Source organism: Rhinolophus sinicus, chromosome 2, assembly GCF_057876585.1.
Source record: "Rhinolophus sinicus isolate RSI-liver-muscle chromosome 2, RSI-T2T, whole genome shotgun sequence".
Classification (NCBI taxonomy): domain Eukaryota; kingdom Metazoa; phylum Chordata; class Mammalia; order Chiroptera; family Rhinolophidae; genus Rhinolophus; species Rhinolophus sinicus.
Window position 1 is genome coordinate 46971573 of NC_142502.1, and position 6815 is coordinate 46978387.

Sequence of the window (6815 nt, forward strand, 5' to 3'; positions counted from 1 at the left end):
ACTGATGCCTGGGTCACGCCCCGGAGACGCTGGGGTAATGGGTCCAGGGTGCAGCGTGGCCACTGAGATGTGAAAGCTCCCCAGGTGATTCCGTGTGCAGCCGAGGCTGAGAACGACTTGTCGAAACGACAGGTGGGGGACAAGTTGCCAAGGCATATTTAGAAATGCACTTCATCTGACCGGTTCTTGCCACCGAGGAGAATTTGTTCTCTTGGTCTCCTGGCCCCACTTAAAGGTAACGATGATGAAAGCAGAAGGAAGGAAATTAGGCATCGCTGAGGCAAGTGCTCCTTTGCACAAATGGAAAGACTGAGGTGTAGAGAGGTTAACTGACATCACCTTGGTCATAACTAGAACCGCGGCCTCGTCACCCTGGCCAGTGCTCCTTTCACTAGGCTCATCGCTCTGGACGCCCTGGGTGGCACTGGGCAACGAGCCGGTGGCCGTTCTCCAGCCTTTCTGGTAGAGCTGCCCAGGCCTCGCCTGCCCCTTGCTCAGTGTCCTTGGACATAACAACTGATAGATGTTAGAGATACACCAGGGCCACGATAAGACTCCCTAACTCCCCGAGGATCAAACCTATGACCTTGGCCTCCTGAATACGTTGACCCTACTCATGGTTTCCCAGCAGAGCATTGCAATACCCAGGCCAGAAACGTGCCCGGGCTGTGTGGCAACATCCTGGTCTCCTGACCGGAGAGACTGCTGTCTGTACATTGCTGACGAGCTCTGTGGGCAACCGAAAGCTCTGACAACCCTTCCTAACTGTCTATCTGCTGGTTAGCAATATTCAGAGGGAAAAAGCCACTTCATGTTCCAAAATGAGCTTCAAAAGTCTAAAACCATGATTTTAAATACAGACTATATAAACAATAAATGTGCCATTTGTGGGAAAGGTGTCATTTGTGGAGGTATTCAGTTCCAGAGTTCTTGTTCTTCAGTCTCTGTAAGTGCTTATTAAAAATGTTATTGTAAAATGAGTGGCTTGAGATTCTTAGATCTTAGCGGCAGGAAGTGTCTGCCCAGCTGCTTCCACATTTACATTGATCACTTTTTCTCAGCCTTCACGGTGACATGGGGAATCCCAAAAGTTCACAGAAGTGGCCTGAGCTGAAAAATGTGGGGAACCAAGCTCTAACTATGAGATCTACTTACCCAGGCCAGTAAGCATTGTAGCAGAAGCATATTCATAATAGAAACATATGCATTCTCTGTATTTTTTTTTCTAACAGCTTCTGAAGTGTTCATCAAGCCTGTCTGATTAAGCACTTTTAAATTCTGAGCAATGAAATGGGCCCTCTCGTACCCTCTTGGCAGGAGTGCAAATTGATACAACCCTTTTGGAGAGCCATTTGGCTGTATGTATCAAAATTAAAAATGCAGATAATCTTTGACTCAGAAATGCCACTTCTAAGAACTTATCATGCAGATATATCCTCACAAGTCCACAGAAGTGTACATAGAAGGGTAGATTCTTTATAGTTTAATTTATTAGTGAAAAACCGCAAGCAACCCAAATCCATCAACAACGAATTAGTTGAATAAACTGTAGTCCATCCGGTAGGTAAAATACTAGGCAGATGTTAAAAAGAGGCAGAGCCATATGTGCCACTAGGAGAGAGCGTCACACACAAAAAATAACTTACAGAAAAAGTAGATTTCCGTTTTTATACAAATGATTAAGGACAACACCACAGTGCAGGTGAGCCCGATGAGTTCAGTTCTTGGGTTCCTAAACTGGATTAGACACCTTGAACTCTAAATGAAATAATTTGGGAGTCTCAATTAAGCTCCTGAACTCATCTCCTGATCTTTCTCTTCCCTAGCATTAAAGAACAACTACAAAGTAATTCAAACACAAATGTTCAAACACTCCATACGTAATTGTCACAGTATGTAAATGATGCTTTTGAAAAGTGACCCTCTCTGACTTAGAAAAACCGTTTGTCAAAGGAGAAGCCCTGAAGACTGGTTTTTGACCACGGTAATCACTTGGCTGGGTTCATCTTCTCTTGTTTGTACAAACTGCATGTATTGGGATTGTATGTCTTGAATTTGTATATTCAAAGACCACTGTGGCACCTCCCCTACAACACGAGCCTTAACCTCCAGGCAAGCAGTGAGGGTCTTCTTAACATAACCAGGCTGCAACCGGCAGAGACCCCAAATTCCCAGAAGAGACAGTTACTGGGTTTTTGATTAAGGGTCTTTTCTTTCTTTCTTTCTTTCTTTCTTTCTTTCTTTCTTTCTTTCTTTCTTTCTTTCTTTCTTTCTTTCTTTCTTTCTTTCTTTTCCTTCCTTCCTTCCTTCCTTCCTTCCTTCCTTCCTTCCTTCCTTCCTTTTTAAAGATTTTTATTAAAAATATAGCTAACATACAATGTTATATTAGTTTCGGGGTGCACCATAGTTGTTCAACATTTATAGACCTAAAGAAGTGATCAGCATGACAACACTAACAACCATCTGACACCATCACAATATTATTGACTATATTCCCTATGCTTTACATTACATGCCTATGACTATTTTGTAACTACCAATTTGTATTTCTTAAACCCTTCCCCCTTTTTCACTCTTCCCCCAACTCCCTCCCATCTATCACCCCAACAAATCTAGTGCCCCTCTGACACCATACAGTTATTACAGTATTATTGACTATATTCCTTAGGCTATACCCTACCTCCCCATGATTACTTTGTAACCACCAATTTGTACTTCTTAATCCCTTCCCCTTTTGTCACCCACACCCCCAACTCCCCTCCCATCTGGCAAACATCAAAATATTCTCTGTATCTATGAGTTTGTTTCTGATTTGTTTATTTTTTCTTAGGACTCCACATATAAGTGAAATCACAGCACAGCTGTCTTTCTGACACTCACTTAGCACAGTACCTTCCAGGTCTATCCATGCTGCCACAGATGACAAGAATCCATTCCCTTCCATGGCCGAGCAATATTCCATTGTATATATGTACCATCTCCTCTATATCCATTCATCCATTGATGGACACCCAGGCTGCCTCTACATCTTGACCATTGTAAACAGTGGTGCAATGAACATATGGATGCACACGTCCCCTCAAAGTAGCGGTTTGAGTTTCTTCGGATAAATACCCAAAAGTGGGATCACTGGGTCCTTGTCTCTTGTTATAGCCTTTGTTTTAAAGTCTGTTTTGTCAGGTGTAAGTATTGCTAGCCCAGCTTTTTGTTTGTTTTTTTCCATTTTCATGAAATATCCTTTTCCGTCTCTTTACATCTGTGTGTGTGTGTTTCAATCTGAAGTAAGTCTCTTGTAGGCAGCGTATGTAAGGATTTTGTTTTCTTACCCATTCATCCCTTCTATGTCTTTTGATTGGAGCATTTAATCCATTTACATTGAAAGTGATTGTTGATAGGTATGTAGCTATTGCCATTTTATTATTCATAATTTTGATTTCTATTCCCATCTTAAGTCCCTCTAACATTCCTTGTAATACTGGTTTGGTGGTAATGAACTTTCTTAGCTTTGTTTTTTTCTGGGAAGCTCTTTATCTGTTCTTTGATTCTAAATGATAGCCTTGCTAGGTAGAGCAGTCTTGCTTGTAGGTCCTTGCTTTTCATCACGTTGAATATTTTGTGCCAATCCCTTCTGGCCTGTAAAGTTTCTGTTGAGAAATCAGCTGACAGTCTTATGGGGGCTCCCTTACAAGTTAGTAGTTGGCTTTCTCTTGCTGCTTTGCCCTTAACCTTTGCCATTTTAATTACAATGTGTCTAGGTGTGGGCCTGACTGGGTTCATCTTGTTTGGGACTCTCTGCGTTTCCTGGACTGTCTATCTCCTTCACCAGGTTAGGAAAGTTTTCAGCCTTTGATAAAGCCTTGTGTGGTATGTGAGTTGGGTGAGGCATGGTCTCCGGGAGTCACTAGAGTGGGAACAGTTGTGGTCACCAGGTTAATATAGATTCTGGTTTGGTGCCAGTGCTGAGCCTGGAAAGACTCAGCAAGTCTCAGAGCACACAGAGGCCAGTCGTTACCCACCTGGAACCCGTGGAGTCCAATAGTTTTCCTAAAAAGAGTGCAATGTGGGAGGGGCTGGCTGCTCATTGAAAAAGTGCCTCCGGTGTTGGGGAAGTTGGGTGGGATTGGGTCCCAGTGAGTCAGCAAGGCAGAGCCGTGGAGCTCACCATACCAATCAGATTCAGATTTCGCCAGAAGCGTAGGGGGCGGGCTCAACACATTAAAGATGGCCACCGTCTGCCCGGCTGCTCAGGAGGACGACCCCACACAGGAAAAATGGCAACTGTCCTCCAGCCCTGGCCCCTAAGCTACACACCTCAGCCTGCTTCCCGCATGCCTCTGAGGCCCCCTGAGCCACCATCCCTCTGCTGGAGCCCAAAGTGAGTACCTGCAAGTGAGAGAGTCTGCACGGGGTGTCAAAGAGGACGGGTTTCCCACAGCCTTCCATCCCACCCAGATGGTCTGAATCCCCATGTTTTTCACAGCCAGATGTTGTGGGGGCTCCTCTTCCTGGCACCAGTGCGCCGGGCTGGGAGCCTGGAGTGGAGCTGGGGTCCTTAGCTCCTGCAGGGGGAACCTCTGGGGCCATTGTATCCCTCCGTATTTTCAACCACCAGAGGGGAGGTTTGGGACCATACCAGTTTGTGTCTCTGCCCCTCCTACCACTCTTGAAGTGGCTTCTTTATATCCTTAGTTATAAAACTTCTGTTCAGCCAGACTTCAGATGGTTCTTCAGGTTGATAGCTCTATATTTTATTTGTAATTTTAATGTGTTCATGGAAGGAAGCAAGCACTGTTTATCTACTCCATCATCTTGGATCTCCTAATTTTGGGTCTTTTAAAATGTTGCAAGCCAGGTTTGATATTTATTTGTATGTCAGAGATGCTGCAAGTAAAGGCAATACCAGTGGAAATCAGTACTGTGTGGTATGTCACAGAAAACTTACTCCCTTTTTACTTAACTGAGAGTATTTTAAACAGATTAAAGTAGATTATGATTGTGATGGATTTCGTTATAGGTCAGTGATATTCCCCCTTCTCCTCCTCCGTGAGAAGAGTCCACTTCCCTGCCCCCTTGAGGTTGGGTTTTGGCCTGTGGAAAGTGAACAGTATGGCATGAGCAGCAGCTTTAAATGGTTTGGCTCAGCCTCTTGCACTTCTGCACTCTGCTACGCAAAGAAGTTGCTTTAGAGAAACTGCCAGTCCAGAATGACGAAACACTGGAGCACACTTGTACCCAAACTACAGACTGGAGCCAGACCTGGCTGAGACTCTGGGAACCAGCCGTCTTGTGAGCAAGACATACCAGTTTGTTGTAAGCTTTGGGTTATTATTGAACATTATTGAAGCAAAACGACTAATATGTGGGTAAACAGCTTTGGACCCATTGCTTAGCGTTACCAAACCTTTTTTACATTAAATTTATTGGAAGGACATTGGTTAATAAAATTATGTATGTTTCAAGTGTACATTTCTAAAATACATCATCATATTGCATTGTGTGTTCACCACCCAGAGTCAGTTCTCCTTCCATCACCATGTATTTGACCCCCTCTTCTGCCACCCCCACCCCCACACCCTTATCCTCTGGTAAGCATTAAACTGTTGTCTGTTTCTATGAGATTTTGTTTCTTTGTCACTTTCAGTTTTATATCCTACATATGAGTGAAGTCATATGGTTCTTGACTTTTTCTGTCTGACTTATTTTGCTTAGCATGATAATCTCAAGATCCATCCATGTTGTCGCAAATGGCTATATTTCAAAGTTTTATCAAGTCTTGTCATTGGTCTCATATTTGTTTCTGATTCTCTTTTTGTCTCGTGAAATAAAACATTTCAGAAACATTTGAGGGTCTTCTTAGTACCCTTCCCCAATCCCATCTATTCCCAGAGGTAACCACTATAATACAGTTAGTGTTGTCATACTCATGTTTGTTTAAAACATTTGCTACACATTTATATATCTATAAACATGATCTATTTATATAAATACCAAACTGTACATTTCTCTGCAATTCACTTCTCACCCATCCCCACACACACTGTATTTCAGATTTGCCCATGTTAATACATTGGCTCTAGTCCACTCTGGTTAACTATTGTAACACTGTCTTTATATACCATAATGTATCTGTTGTCTGTTGGTGGACATTTTAGTTGTTAAATATGAACAGTGTTGCAAGGAACCTTCTTGCACACATTTTTGAGTTCCTTGCTTCTCTATAAGACCAACTTCTTCTCTGTGGAATCGGTAGATAAGAAATGCATGGCTGATTTAACTGCCACACATGCAATCTGCAAGGTCAGTTTAGCCAAGACTTGCTAGTACCTCTACTCCAGCCTCTCGGGGCAGTGCCCATGGCCTTGGACACCTCTGATTTCCACTACTGACCTCTGGCTGAGGTCAGTGCACTGAGATTTGCTGGGAAGATCTGAATGCACTTTCTACTGCTACTTCCATATCTTACTCCTCAATAAAGTTCTTCACACTTTATCTTTTTGATCATTAAATGATTTCAAGTTCCTAGTCAGGATTAAAATGTTGGCAAGAGAATTAGAAAGAGAGGAGTGAGTGAATGAAGACTGTTAATCGGCCTCTTTCTTCCTCACACAGCAATTTTTCTAACAGATGCAATTACATTTGAGAGCTGCAGAGAACAGAGTCTTATGTTTTATTTCTTTATTCATCATTTTACAAATGGGATTTACTGTAAAAAGGAAATTGCCTTTGTAGTTCAGTTCTTCAGGCTGGAGCACTCTGAACTTCAGTTTTTACACCAGCTGCTGACACCACCTTCATGGGTGAACACCAGCCAAGGA